This window comes from Protopterus annectens, chromosome 3.part1, assembly GCF_019279795.1.
Source record: "Protopterus annectens isolate FY-2018-M chromosome 3.part1, PAN1.0, whole genome shotgun sequence".
Classification (NCBI taxonomy): Eukaryota; Metazoa; Chordata; order Ceratodontiformes; family Protopteridae; genus Protopterus; species Protopterus annectens.
Genome location: NC_056732.1, coordinates 1,005,122,002 through 1,005,138,790, shown reverse-complemented (window position 1 = coordinate 1,005,138,790; position 16,789 = coordinate 1,005,122,002).

Genomic DNA, 16,789 nt, shown 5'->3' with positions numbered 1-16,789 from the left:
TAAATTCTTTCATGGAACTTTCGTTCCATTTTGCCCACGTAAAATGCTGGACAAGCCACACATTTTGCCAAATAGACAATGAACTTAGTATTACAGTTGTACTTTGATTTTAATTTAAAATATTGCCCATTAATTGCAAAAAGAGTTGGTAACTTCGATATATTTACAATAATTGCAGCTTTCACACTCGAACATTCCTGTAATTCTAGGTGCCATTGTATAGCGCCTCTCCAAAAGGTTTTTCAAGTTGCTCCCCCTTTTAAATACTATTGAGGGTTTACACCCCAAATGTTCAAACAGAAGATGGTTAGATCTAAACAAGTCCCAATTTGCATGTACTATTTTGACTATGGAGTTACTTTAAGCATTGAATGTTGTAATAAAGCTACATTTAGAGTGTTCCACATTCCATACAGACTGCCCCATATAAGAAATGTTAGTTACCAATTCCAATGTACTGTTACCAGAATCTGGTGGGGATTTAACACATAAAATTGGTTTTAACAGTAACTTGTCTCTCTTAAACGTAACTTCCTCTATTAAGGAGTCTAGTAAACAATCAGGATAGCCACGATGTAAAAATATTTGCTTCAAAAACAAACACTCTTTCCTAAAATCATCATCCAGGCTGGAATTACGTGAAGCCCTCACCAGCTGACCCTTAATAACAGACCTCTTTTGGTGTAAAGGGTGACAGCTGGAAAAGTGAAGAAATGAATTTGAATATGTTGCTTTTCTGAAAATTTGGGCAGTGAAAATACGTAACTCCCTATTCTTGACAAGCCAAATATCTAAATAAGGTATGGCAACAATACTAAAGTTGTGAGTGAACTGTAAAAAGTCAGCAGTAGCATTAAACTTATTTACCAATTCATGTGCTGTATGTTCGTCACCCTTGATTAAGACAAAAATATCGTCTAAAAATCTAGTGTAATATAATACACACTCCATCTCACTCCCTTCCTTAAACACATAACTGGATTCCCAGTGGGCCATAACTAGATTGGCCACACTGGCCCCACAAGGAGACCCCATTGCTAGACCTACTTTTTGTAGATAGAACTTGTTATCAAACATAAAATAATTATTAGTAAGTGTAAGATCTAACAGTTCCATCACCAAGGCTATATCCTTACTTGGGGCTCCATGTTTCTTCATTATCGCAGCTACCCACTCAATACTGACCTGATGGGGAATGCATGTATATAGGTCCTTGACATCAATTGTAAGGAAATTACTGTCATATTTATATTCCAATTCATTGATACTTGCCAAAAATGACCAAGAATCTTTACATATTTGTGTTTCTAACACTACAAATTTCTGCAACATAGAGCCAATGAGCTTCGAACATGCATAGTTTGGAGAGCCCCGAGTGTCGACTAATGGTCTTATAGGTGGGTCATTTATGTCCTTATGTATTTTAGGAATTCTGAACAAAGACTGATATTTTGGAAATAAAGTAATCATATAATTAAGCACTACTTGGTCTACCCGTCCGTCAATGAAGAAATCATTTAAGCAAATTTTAATTAAATTGTAGGCTTTATTTGCTTTTACGATCTAGAACTCTCCTGATATGTGTCACTGTTCAGCAGACTAAGCATACGTTCAATATAATCGACTTTATCAAAAATCACTAAGCCACCCCCCTTATCAGATTTACACACCTGTATATCCTGAGCTTGGATATATTTCAAATAATCATTTTCACTAAAGTATTTGTCATAGTTAGGCTTAGACCTATGGTTAACAATATGTCTAAAATCTAACTCACACAATTGCTCAAATGTTTGGAGCAACAGGTGCGATGGGGGGTTAAAAGTACTCGCTGTGCGAAAAACATTGTTATCGCACATTGAATCCTCTGAATTCAAAAAGTACAATCGAAAGTTCAATTTCCTTGTAGACGTTTTAAGTTCTAGATTAGTTTTAGCAATGTCCATTCTGTGCCAGGATACATAAGTATAACCTTTAGCCAGGAATTCTACTATATCCTCAGAAATTTTACTGGCTGAAAAATTATATACTTTAATTTCATTTTCTTTGTTGACAATGACCCTGGGTCATTCTAGTTGTTGTTGGACATCTAACGAGCACAAAGTAGTAATCGAAGAGCAGTTAGAAAAAGTTCCATCATATACATAGTCCTCATTGTTCTGAGAAACGATGGAGTAGGAAGAAACACCTAATGGGGTTGGTGTTGCCTCACCTAAAGGTTCTTCCTCTGGTGTTATAACCGATCCGTATTGTGACCTTGTGTACTCCTGTTCCCTATGGAAAATCTCTGATGTTTTGGTTTGGCTCCTAGATAATTGTCCTTCCAAAAATCCTGCTGTTGGTGACCTTTCTGATTGTAGTGTCTATTATTATAGTTGTAATTGACACGAGGAGCGTTTTGTATCCTCTCACTTCTCCGAATCTCACCTTGACCCATACCCTCTGTAGTAACTGGATCAAAATTGTCCAATTCATCCAACCGGCTAGTGTTGAGATTACTCCTATTAGTTGGATGGTCAACAGATTGGATCGGTTGATGTTCAAGTCAAGCTGTTTATATGTTGTTGGATACCACCAAACTGGTTGGTACTGACTTGGCCAGAATGCCAAATCTGTGCTGGTGAAGGGGATGGATAAGCCATCCCTTGACTGTAAGCTTTACAGTCCCAATCTAATTTTTTAACTTTGTTGCTTTTGAGTTTATACATATGCTGGTTAATGCTATCAAAGATTCTACTGTATTCAAATTTATACCTGCCAAATTCTAAATCACCGTGAACTTTGGTATCCAGCTCACTGATTGATTTAGCAAGACTATCCACAAACAAGGAATAATGTTTAATCATTAATTTGATAAGCTCGAAACCTTGCTTATCAAAAAGCTGGATCAGTTCTATATGAAACGGCAAATCTTTGATAAGACCGGTGGGGTATTGAACCCTACGCAGTCCTTTCGGCACAACATTTTGCTTTAAGCATTCTTTGAAGTAGGATATCTCAAGTTGGGTTTTTTTAAGTTTTAACAAATAAGTGTCCAACTGTTTTAAGCTGCCTACAATGTCAGGAGTATCAAAATTATTACCTCTTGTTTGTTGCAAGTTCACTGTGGGCGATGACTGCGCCGTAGAAAAAGAAAAACTATCTGCCAGCCATGTTGCTAAAGAACATGGATTACCCTACATATCCTGCTGAGAATTAGAGCTGATATGATGCTGTGGTGACAATTGGCCATGAACACCTTTGATGTGGTTTAAATTAGGCTGTCCTTGTGTAAGCAGTAGCTGGTTAGACGGCTGGTTGGCACTCGGGCTACACATTGACCCGACTGGATCCACCAACCTTTGAGCTGGTGGTGGTGTAGAAGTGTCCATACATACTCTGTCAGCAACAGCTACCTGCTGTTTCTGCCCTAAATTATTTTATTATAGCAGGTTACCAACTCTTTTGCAATTAATAGGCAATATCTTAAATTAAAATCAAATACAACTGTAATACTAAGTTCATTGTCTATTTGGCAAAATGTGTGGCTTGTCCCACATTTTACGTGGGCAAAACGGAACGAAAGTTCCGTGAAAGAATTTATGAGCATCTTTATGCCATAGGCCACAATAAAATGGACAATGCCTTAGCAAAACATGCCCATTTGAATGTGCATCACCATTTTAAGTTTTTGGTTATTGATCAATTTACATACGACGTTAGGGGGGCTTCCTTCAAATTGGAAGAATTGGAATTATTATGGCAGCTGAAACTTAATGCTTTTAACCTTCCTGGATTAAATGAATCATGTTCCATTATGAGAATTTTAAAGATTAAACGTTTACAAAGATAAAATCCTCTTGTAATTTAACTTATTATATAACTTCCTATTATGGCACTATTTGAAGTAAAATAAAGTAAGGCACTTGAAGGAACAATTTTAAATTTTTATATATATGAAAATATTTTTCTGTTTAATTTTTATGATTTTCATATATATTTTACGTGTATTGTCTACATTTTTATGTAGTTTTATGAGGTTTTATTAGGTTAGAATACTAGAGGCTTGTGTGTAAGTTGTTGTTGCTTTAATGATCAATTAATATCACAGTTTCCCGCACTTTCAAATTGAGTTGTTTTATAAGACTGCTTAATTAGCTGTATTTTTTACTTCTGAAGAAGTTTGCCAGTGAGCAAACGAAAAGCGCTTAAAGTTTTCACCTCGATTTTTATTATATTAAATTTGTGTGCAGACTCAACAGCCGTTTGGTTTTTGTGTTTTAACAGTTTTCGTGCCTTGGTTTTCACTGTTTTGGAGTTCACATAGGACACAGCTAGGGAAACCATATCATCCCATAGACACCGTGTTTTTAGGTTTGGAAAGGGCTGTTTAACCACTGTATATGTGATTCTGTGTTTTCACAATCTCCAGGTATGATAATAGGCCCTTTTGTCAGTGAGAGGGGGGTAAATATGTATGAATCTGTCTGACAAGATGTTGGCAATGTCAGTCATGTCCATGTATTCATTTACAATTTGCACTAACACAGAACATATATGAGTTTACATTGATATTTATGACATAGCGAAATAAATTTTCATGGTTCTCTATAGCTTTTTACATTATTTCTTCAAAGAACATGAATTGGATAATGTTAGGTGTGCTCATTGTTTATTGATGACAGTGATGGGAGATTTCTTGATCTTCTTTGAATTTTCACTTTCTTTGAACAACGTAAGTACTTGTAGTACATAGCTGGATTATGACAGGGGTCCAATATATTATATGGGTCTGTTTTCATATAAGTCTGTGCACAAGGCAGGATTGGTGAATAGTGACATGTTTCTGGGGTAAGAACTGCAACTACCAGATATGTGTGGCCCACTGCTGTACTCAGACATGGCCTAAGTGTGTGAGCATGCCCAGTATGACCTTTCAGTATGTTGTTGACTGACATTTGCTTCGTTTTTTTAAGTGTGTGAGCATGCCCAGTATAACCTTTCAGTATGTTGCTGACTGTAATTTCCTAAATTTGTTTGTGTGTGAGCATGCCCAGTATGGACATATATAGTAATTGTGTGTGAAAAATCAAGTTGTTTTTTTTATTTCAGGACTCACCTTTGTGTTGTACATCGACAGGAAGCACACTGTGCCTGCAGGGCTTCCATGAGTCAGTTTGCATAGAGTTCTCAACATTTCTACATACAGGGGGGTGGCTATTATTTGTACATTTCTACCCAGGGGGCACACATGATTGTTACTGTGGGTGTACATAGGATGAGGGGTTTACCTGGCACTTATAACATTTGCTACACCTGCAATGCTATGTGAGGTACTCAATTTAAGTGTGTACTGTTGCCTATGGTACTGGCTTGAGGCATACTACTGTACTACAGATGTTAGCTTCCAATTTAACATCAAGTAGTTTGTGACTTCATAGCCTACCCAACCCACATCACACTACCTGGCCTGCTGTTATCTATCTGCATTAGCCTGGGGGGAGGTTCAGAGGCCATGATACAGCATTTGTTTGTGTTTGCATTAATTTACAACTGTCCTGCTGTGTCTGTGCCACTTAAATGCTGTCATGGCTTAGTGGTTCAGTACTGTGACTATTGTGCACACTATCCTGGGTTTGAGCCCTCTCACTGCTTTTTATTTTTCTGCTGGGGAGACCTGTCACGTTAAGGAAAAGTAAAGCAGGTGTGAGCGTGTTTACCCGACTTGGCATTGGCATTGACATGGTATTGGCAGCTCCGCCCAATTGTGCTTACATATGCTAAATAGTGGTAAACTGTGCTTCAATATGCTAAATATTGCTAAAATGTGCTTAGCACTGCTTTATATTGCTTAAAACAGGGCAATCATGCCTCAGGTAGTGCTGCAGGGCTGCCTGTGTCGGATGAACATAGTACACTCCCTATACATGTTTCACAACAGGTAGTGTCAAGTTAGGCATCCCTTTTATTGTATGTGCGAGTCAGAGAGAGAGGTGTCATTTCCAGGGTTCCTACTGAGTCAGTGAGTGTGCTATGCATTGCCTCTTTGCCAAGGCCAAGGTATACTGGGCACGCCTCCTTCTGCCTACTGGGGCAGGCTCAGGTTGTTCCTCCTCCGAGTCATGCTGTGCCTGTGCAGTCCTTGGCAATGGTGGGGGGCTGTTTGGCCCTGCCCCATGCTGTTCCTGCTGCAGCTGTTTTTGCAGGATCATATTGTGTAGCATGGCACATCCCATGACAATTTGGGTACATGTAGTTGGTGAGTACTGCAAGGCTCCACCAGATGTGTCCAGGCACCGAAACCATGACTTGAGCATCCCAAACACACACTCAATAATGTTTCTTGTTTGTGCGTGTGCCTCATTATGGAGTTCTTGTTTGGGTGTGTGTGCATTTCTGATGGGTGTCATCAGCCACGGCTGAAGTGCGTATCCAGCATCCCCCACTAGGTGACTGTCAGGGATGTCCCCATTGGCAAATGTCTGGTACAGCTGTGTCAGATGCCAGATATGGGAATTGTGGCAGCTTCCAGGGCAGCCAGCACACACATTCAGTATTATGCCCTGGGCATCGCACACAGCCTGGCAGTTGATGGAGGGGAAGCCCTTGCGGTTGTAGTAGGCCCTACCCCACTCACCAGCTGGTGCTTTGATGTGTATGTGCGTGCAGTCAATTGCACCCACTACCTCAGGGTATTCCACTATTTTCTGGAAGAGACGCATATTGCTAGCCAATGCCTCATGGGAATTTGGAAAATATACATGATCACCGACATGTGCTGACATGGCATTCAGGAACTGGTGCAGTACCCTGGATGCTGATGCCTGTAAAATCCCCATCATATCACCAGTTGGTCTCTGGAAGGTACCAATTGCTAGTATTCTTAGGCCAACACATACCTTGGTTTCCACTGGGATGGGTTTCCCTCTGTTAGTTCTGTGTGTGAGTCGTGGCCTGCACAGCTCAACAATCTGCTGGAGGAGGTCTCTGTCCACTCTATAGCGCTCCACTATCTCCAGCTCATGTAGCCCCTGGTAGGTTACCCTGAGTCTGTACACTCTTCTCCGTCAACTCACTGTGGGTTGCTCAGCAGCATTTGCAATGACACCACCCACAGCATCTTGCACATGTTGCCTTATAATAACAATGGCAGTCCCTAACATTATTTAGTCTCAGTTAAGCTTTTAAAGTTTTCACTTCTCTTTGTATACTGCAGTGTTGCAGTGTTTCTGTGAAAATCATGGAGGAATGTTGTTTGCAGAGTTGTAAGTGCTGGGCTGGGCTAGTGCACTGCCTGTGGAATTGGCTGATTCTGATTGATTTCACCTGGCAGCTCTGCTAGTTCTCCTTGGTTAACTTCCTACTAGTTCTTTTCCTTCCTTTTCCCTTTCTGTTTCCACAGGGGGCAGTGTCGCGCAAACAAGCACAAACACACGCACACAAGCTTACACAGGCTTAGACGGGTGCATACGCATGCACACAGGCTTACACAAGCTTACTCAGGCTTAGGCCGGTGCACATTCGTGTATACAGGCTTAGATAGCCTTACACAGGCTTACACGGGTGCACACACGCACACAGGCTTGGACGGGTTTACAGGCGCACACACATGCACACAGTGTAAGCAGCTTTGCAAGAAACTTTAGTGATAGCCACAGCATACACCTTTGGTTTCTGGGTTTCATTTAGACAATGGTAGACACACCTCTCCTAGTCCTGAGTAACTCACAGCAAACACATGCCACTCTGCTCCAATAAACTTACAGTCTTTTTGATACATACCCCCACATGATGTCACCCATCTTCTACTCTGTTACTCCCCTTATTCTACTCTTACACTCTAGGGACATGGTTCACATAGCAGGAAATATTGGGATTCACTATCCTTATCCTCATTTGCATAGGATTGCCTACTAATGCTTGGTTACATCTCTCAGACTGAGCTTCCCCCCTTAGCAATCACTACTCAGTAGCCATGTTGTCTTCAGCCTGCCATTCACTTGCATGGCAGATGAATATTTTGAATTAAATCATATGTGTGGCTTTTAAATTCTTGATTTTCTGATTTTTTAGTGCGCCGCACATTTGCGTGGCGCTGCGCTATGCTTAAACATCGGAGATCGAGGAAAAAAAATTATTTTTTTATATTTTGCAACACATAAAAATGCCAATGGCCATTGGCATGCTTCCTCGACTGGATGCATCCTTTATTTGGAGCTGTCATGGCTCCGTTTTGCTATTTGCAGACCGGTACTCAGTTGCCAACCAAGCACATTTCTGCAAATAACATTACTCTTGCTCGGACAGGTTAGTGTTTCCTGGATCGCAAATTTACCTCATTTGTATACCTTTCAGCAGCAAATGAGGTAATTTGCATAAACTAACACTGTCCGTGTAAGAGTCGTTTTAGGAGCTTTCTTGCACTTCCCTGCCAGCTGTTCCTGGATCGCTCGGCAGACATGTTGGCTGCATGGAGTCTTACTCTACTCTTAGACTCCGTGCAAGCCTTCGTGAATCTGGCCCACAGTGTTGCTACCATCAATTATTTTAAGTACCTAAGATTGGATATTAAAAATTCAGTGTATAAACTTACATTCATGGTTAAATAACAGTGATGCAGAAGCATGACAGGTTAGAGAATTTAAGGAGTAGAAAGAAATGGAGGGAAGGAGCAAAATTTCAAGCTGTAGCTTGTGCAAAGTTAAAATAGTGCGAGAATATGTATATAATACAGTATTGCAAGAAACAAAGTATGAAAAATAAGGATTTGTAATGGGTAAGGTCAATATTAGGATGTAAGCCACATATTAAAAAACAAAATGTTGTTGGGCTGTATCGATAATAAGGTATGTAGTAGATGAGACTGACTAAGATAATTATATCTGAAAGTTTAACAAGCATGAATGTTGGGGAGTCTATGTTGTAGAAAGACAGAACACTAGAAGGAGTGGAGTTACAGGGAGTAGAAATATGAGAAGAGTTAGTAACTGTTGGGAAAAAGTAGATTATTGTTAAAGAGGAAGGGTGTAGTGAAGTATTAATGAAATATTAGTGTGTGTGACAGTGAAGGAGATGGATCATAAGGAATGTAACAATAAGTACAATTGAATTTGCACTTGAATGTGGCATATAAGTAAGGAGAAATAAAAGGCTACATGAAACAATTTCAGAAACATAAAATGGCATTTGTTAGTACAGCATAAAAAAGAAGGACATGAGGGAAAATTAAGAAAGAAAGAAACAGTAGAAAGAGCTAAGAATGGAAGTCAGAAATATGGAAGTATGAAGAAGCATTAAGGTATACAGATAAAGCACTAGAAAACATGCGAGATGAGATATGTGCTCTATGTAGTAACCTGATGATTTGTATTGTATTGTAAACAGATAACACTAGTAACAGTTTTTAGAAAGTTGCCAATGAAATGGAACGTTGTTTAGTAAGGATGAAGAGAAAATTTGTAGAGAATTTGGCCAAGTTAGTTCAGATAGACACAAGTCTGGGTTGGAATAGGTGTTTTTTTATTGTTTATTTTAAGTGACAAAGTAAAACAGTTTTAGATAGTCATGAAAAGAAAATAAATGAACTGGAACAGCCAGGTTAACTGTATTATTAAGTAAGTACTTTCTTGGGTTGTCTCTACCCACTTCTTCAGACCAAAGAGAATGCACGTACAAGTTTATTCATATGTAGGAATTTAAAAACTAAAGCACCAATAACAACTCAACTTCAGTTAAAACAACTAGAATGTAAAATGTTAAATACAGCTCAGCAAACGTGCTCACGTCTTCCTTAAAGGAGCATACACTCTAAAATGTGTTGATGTCTACTTACACAGTTTTTATATATTTAAAATAAATGTTCTGAAAATATATTGACAGCATAGATGTGAATCATAATAAACACTAGTGCATATAAAAACAATATACTGTTTCATTTCTTAATATGTATAACCAGATAACTAAGATGAAATTTATAAAATTTTCATATATATGAAATCTAAACATTCAACTTAGAACGCTTATTATGACCCATAAAAAATAAATATACCTTCTAAAATATGTTCTGCAACTGTGGCACTTGTATATGTATGAACTGTATATCTAAAACATTACTAACTACAAGTACATACATTGAATTAAACACTATACATCTTTTTTTTGTTGTTGTGTCTTTCGGCTTTTCCCGGTTAGGGGTCGCCACAGTGGAACTCAGGTCCGCTAATGATTGGCAGTAGATTCTTACATGCCTAGTTGCCAGCCCTGATGCACAACCTTCAACGAAGGTATGCCCATTCACGCATGTCTCCACACAGAAGACGCTCTAGCTGAAAATCGAACAGGACAACGTCTTACTGTGAGGCGACAACGCTACCACAGCACCACCACCACAGTCTAATTAAACACTATACATCTAAAAGCCATTATTAGAATACCTAATATTTTAATTCATTACTCAATATGAATGGCCTAAAATGCTGTCGTACTATATGCCTATCTGTCTAAAAAACTAATAACAGTTACTAATAACCTACAGTAAAGGCAGTTAAAACATCAAGACATGCATAGCTTATGCTAGTTTATTCCTATTTGTGTAACATTTCCAAAATATCTGTTATACCTGTATCTCTTTTGTCATGGTCTCCCAAACTTTGGTGACAATCTTTTCTAGTTTCTGTTGCCTACATTGTTGCAGTAAAAGTTATTGTTCTCTGGAGTTAGTATCAAAAAGTAGTTATAAAGTTATGGTCATGCATATTATCTAAATACTCTTATCTTTTTAGCACTCTGCAGTTGCTCCTGTTCTTGTTCTCTGAGATCCCCTTACTCTGTGATACGTTAACATCTGTTAACCCCTCTAAATAATTCCTGTTGTTTTGTAAACTGAACTCTTTCGACCCTATTTTAACTCCATGTTTATGTTATCCCACTCACTAGCTATCCCTTCTGAAGAAATCTCTATGTTCCTTAATAACTCTTGAGTAACTGTGACAACCCATTCCATAACTTATTCTCCTCTTTTTTTTAACAGGTAGAAGGGAAAGTGCCAGTGTCTCATTTTTACGTCATTACCCTGCATTTTTCTCAGTTCTTACCAGGGCATGTTCTGAAATAGTTACTGGATGAATGTTGAAGCTTTCAGTTAAATACACACATTCCTGTGGAATATAACGTCTGTGTAATCTATCCTAATTATTGTACCTTGGGGGAATAATATGTAAATTCTGAGTTCTTACTATTTAATTCACATCTTCCATACCAAATATCTTCATAAACTTCTTCAGAACTCTATCCTTATTTGTTATATTTCCCTCTCAGGCAGTGGCGGCTGGTGACTTCAAATCAAAGGGGGGCTGCAGGAGATAGCTGAATGGGTGGGGTCAATGGGAAGGGGTGCGGCCAACTAGAAAGGGGAGGAGCTATGCTCAAAACCACAAAAACTTAATATACTGCCCTGGGTGCCAAACTGTCATTATGAGAGTCCAATCAAGACAAAATGAAGTGTAGAAGAATAAAAATATTTCAATGCATTGGCTGCATGACAGCTTAATATCTAGATGGAAACAAAAAAGGTTGTGAGGCATGAAAAAATAAATTACTTTTTTTAAAATACATCAATGGAATGCCAGTCAAATTCAAGTATAAGAAAAACAAGCAGCACTCAACTCAAACCACTTCTTGCACTGCAGTTCTAATTATAATTTATATTCAGCTTTATTAAAGTACCAAGTAAAATGCTGAAAGTAGAAATCTCTGATGTCCCCACTTGTAAAAATGTTCCTTATCCAAAAAAGACCTGCTGCCTGACATCTACTTGTTTCATGCGGAAAACATGATCAAAGTAAAAATGAAAAGCAAACAAGAAATAAGCTCAAGATACATTGCTTAAAAGGATTACTATACAGGTTATGGACCACACTAAAAGGATTACTGTACAGGTTATGGACCACACGATTGGCATTCTGTTTACGGGTAAAGCCTGCAGAAATGACTGGAAGTCTCCAAGTGTAATGAGACTCTTAAAATAATGTAATCCTGTCCTTTATTACAAATACTGGCATATGCATTTCAATACCCAAGGCTTATACATTATCTAGTTAAGTATTCTCTACATGGCAACAGAAAGGCTTTCAATCTTGGCAATTCTTTAACAGTATGCTTATTAAAGCTTACTTGCATCTTGCAATCTCAGCCAAGCTTACCTAATTGTCATTAAAGTATTGCTACTTAAACACAGAGCAACAGGCACTTTGAGTAATAAGCATAAATCAACAGTACAAAAAATATGACAGAAACCAGACCATTCTGTAAAAATCAAGGACAGATGAAAAGCCACTCTAGTACTTGTGTTTACCTTGTATGGGGGGATACTCTGCACATTTACACTGCATAACTACTCTTGCCTTGTTTCGACACATCCAGAGTCACTACATGGGGGAGTGGGGTGCAACAAGTATGTCACAGTTTGAAATGTCTCTGGCTGACTTGTGATGGCCCTGACACATTTGTCATACCTCTCAACCTCAGAGCAAGAAATCTGGACAAAGCCATACAAAGAAATGGGACAAAGGCCCAAAAATAAGGATAATTTTTTAAATATTGCTCTTATAAACTTAGAAAGATAATAGAGGTCTTGCATTAGTATGAATTTTCTGAATGGTATGAAATCTGAAACTCAAATGTCTGTCATTATTTTCCAACTTCAGTCTTTAATGATTTGTCACTAATTTGCCAAAAAAACACAATTTTATGAAAAATGGACCAAAAATGTGATGTAAAAATATAAAATAGCAACACAATACAGCTGGGAACCTGTCAAAGAAGGGATGCTAACTTGAGCAGCTGACAAAATAAAAGAATCTACATGCATTTCTGAAATAAAAGTAATCTAACTGATTATTGCAGTTATTTCTTAATTATAAACCCTCCATGTTTTCTTCCAAAATTGCTATTTTGCAGAGGGATCATTAGGGGAAGAGCAACATTTTGAGCCAAAATCAGGGACAGTTGAGAGGTTTGGCTATGCCTAATTCTATAAAGCAATTTATTTGCATGTACCTCTCAACCTGTTAATGCAATAAATCTGGACAAGGCCAAATATATTGGGGGAACATATAAACAGTACTAAAAATTGCTCTTGTATAAACTGAGACAGTTGATAGAACAGGTCTTACTTTAGCATGCATTTTTCTGAAGGTTATGAAGTCTGAAACTCAGTGTGTCATTATTTAGTGACTTAATTCCTAAATGATTTGCCAGAAAACCACAAATTTTATGAGGAACAAACCAAAAATAAGAAGCAAAAATCTATTCATTCTTTGAAAATCTGGACAGTTGGGAGGTATGGTTCAGCTGGGGCTGCCTAAGTTTGCCGCACTTCCCCCTCACAAAACCATGGTCGAATGGAGCCTCCTCCTGCAGCCATTCCAATGATCCATTACTTGGCTATTTCACTCCATTTACCATAAACACTAATGTGCATACTGATTTACTTCTATGATGATTTGAACTTCATTTGAAAGTTTTAATTTGCATTTTACAGCACAAACACTAAGACATCTGCTAAACAAACTTGGCATTAAAACGTCTCTGCCATTGAAACTCACATTCATTGAAACAACATTGAAACCCAAATTCAAAGAAAATATATTTTACCCGTGGCAGATAAAGATTAATTCTGGGCTGTTTTCAAATCATAGGCCCCTTGCATATGAAACATACATGTGCTCTTTGATACACCTTCCTATTGCTTTGAACATTTTTCCAGTAAACAATGAAACAAAATGCATGCACCAATGACAAAACTGCCCAATTCAGAACATTTCCATCATAAAAGTCTACTCAAACTTCTACAGTCCACCATTATCAGTAAATATGCACAATCTCTGAAGTAGTAAAAAAGTCATCTAAATAATTCCACGTTAAATAAATCTGTAATGAAGAGGTTGCTGCTAGCAATCACCTTTATATTTCATGGTTTCATCGAAAAATAAAGTGTCTGATGCCCCTGAGGAATAAATTGCCTAAATTACATTAAAAATAAGCTAGTAATCTTGCAATAGGAAATGGATGGCAAACTGATAACAGACTCATAGTTAGTATCTTAACTTTCAGTACGGCAGCATTCACCCCTTATGGGAGTAGAACCAACAACCTTCTGCATCAAAAGCAAGTACACAACCTGTTGTGCTATTAGCAATGCGAGCTGACTTAGCATAATCAGCACTAAACTTCTCTTCCCCTGCAGCTCTCAGCTCCTTGCAAAATCTACTCAATACTCAACTGCATCTCAACTTCGCAGCACAAGAAATCTGGAAAAAGCCAAATTTATTGGGGTGGGTCAAAAGGGCAAAAACCAGGGACACATTAAACATTGCTTGTATAATCTTGGAAAGCTGCTAGAATAAAATGCTGTTACCACCATACATTTTACTGCCAAGGTCCCTGTGCAAAAGAATCAGAACAACATACCACTATGCCAAATCACCTGCTTTGTGAAAGAAAAATGCTGTGTTACCACCATACATTTTACTGCCAAGGTCCCTGTGTAAAACAGTCAGAGCAACATACCACTACGCCAAATCAGCTGCTTTGTGAAAGAGAGGAAGATAATGGTTATCATTTAATAAATTCAGTTCTCACCATAGCTGTCAACTCTTAGCACAAAACACCTGGACAAACCCAGTAATGAGGGTATACAGCCCTCAAACATATTCAGTGAATTCAGTTCTTGCCATAGCTGTCAACCTTAGCACAAAAAACCTGGACAAAGCCAATAACAGGGTAATACAGTCCCAAAAATAAGGACAAATTTCAAATAGTCATCTTATAAACTTAGAAAATTGCTATAATAAAAGGTTGTGTTACTATATATTTGTTGCTAGAATAAAAAGTTGTTTTACTATGTATTTTCTGATGAATATGAAGTCTGAAATTCAAATGCCTGTCAATTTTACTTCTGATGGAACAAAAACAATTTTCAGCAGAGGCCCAGGGAGAAATACTGTAGACACGTCTTTGTAAAATGGCAGGATACCAGAGCAAATCCACACAAACACAGGGATAAGATGCAGACTCCACACAGAAGGCACCCCAGCCAAGAATCAAACCAGAAAACCTATAGCTGTGAGGCAACAATACTGCCACTGCACCATAAAATATGTAAGGAATTAAACATTCAGAAACCTAAAGTCTGAAATTCAAACGCCTGTCAATTTTATTTAACATTTGTTAATCAGGACAGTCTGACTTGGAACAAAAAAACTATTTTCAGCAGAGGTCCAGGAATAATAATGCAGGCATGTCTTTGTAACATGGGAGGACACAAAAGCAAACCCACACAAACACAGGGAGAAGATACAGACCCCACAAAGACAGCACCCCAGCCAAGAATCAAATCTGAGAATTTGCAGCTGTGAGGCAACAATGCTACCACTGCACCATCAAATATCAAGCATTGCAACATTTACAAACCACAGATATTTTGAGGAACAGATCAGATCAAATATGAGGCAAAAATTTGCAATTTTTTTACAAATGGTGGTGGGTAGGGAATTCAGGTCTTTAACACCTGCATACAAGGTACAGGGTTCAAGCCTGAGGTATTCCCTACCACACCACCATGAGTCTAACCACCAGTATATTGCACCTGGGGCATTTACACACACACACACAGCAAACCACCATAAACCCCTGTCCGAGTAACGAATACCTGTGCAAATCCACACCAGACCCTGCCCATTGTGAGATCTTCCTCCAATCCAGACCTTGCCCGACGTGAGTTCCAGGACAGTCTATGCAGTTTAAAACTACATAGACTTCTGGGAGCTCTGTTCTTCATGTTTCCTAGTCAGGACTGCTGCTGAGACAATCTGCACATGCTCCAGACTGTCTCAGCAGCAGTCTGGACTAGTGCGCAAAAGTCTGTGATTTTTTTCTTTTTCTTTATTTTTCTTTATTTTACAGTTGAGGGGGCTGCAGTATGGCAGTCCAATAGCACGGGCCGCCCCTGCTCTCAGGTCTCCTGATACATCATCACTATTGCAAATCAAGTTCTATTTCCCACCTATAAGTAGTATTCCCTGATGAAAGCTGATTATTTCTCCCAAAATCTTCTTAAGCTCCATAATAGCAATTTTTGATAGAATAAAAAAAATGAACATGCACAGGAATATGTGTAGTTCTGACCTCACCGCCACAAGTGTTGAGGAAACAAATAAATAATAAAAAAAAAAAAAACTTGTGGTCTTAAAACTTCATCAATTAACTCAGTCACGGTAATTTCCAAAAATTTTGAAACCGAGGTAGTGTTCCAAAGAAATGAGCCTTTATTTGTCACAGATCAGCAGTTCTCAGTAACAAAAAATCAGAAATATTTTAACAATGTTAAACATATCAGCTTTTGTATACTTAAAATTGGGTGTGGAAAATGTACATATTATTTCATTTTAAACCAATCTATTCAAAGCAAACATTAAAAACAGGGCCATAAAAGTGCTTTTTAGAACAAGTACCACACAGCCCCAAGCAGTACTACTGATTAGATCAAAACACTACCTATTTGCAACCCACGTTCCAAAATCAGGTATTATGAAAAGCATAAAATACACAGAAAAATACTTGACTAAAATTGCTTTTGGATACCTAATGTAATAAAGCCTTCATCAGGTCTGTGACAAGAACTAAAATCAAGAAAAAATGCATAGCTATCTAACCATAAACATAATCTAACTAGAACACTATAAATATGTAAATATACCTGTTGAATAGTATCATCTAGTAAACATCTGTCCATGTGTATAAGTGTGCATAA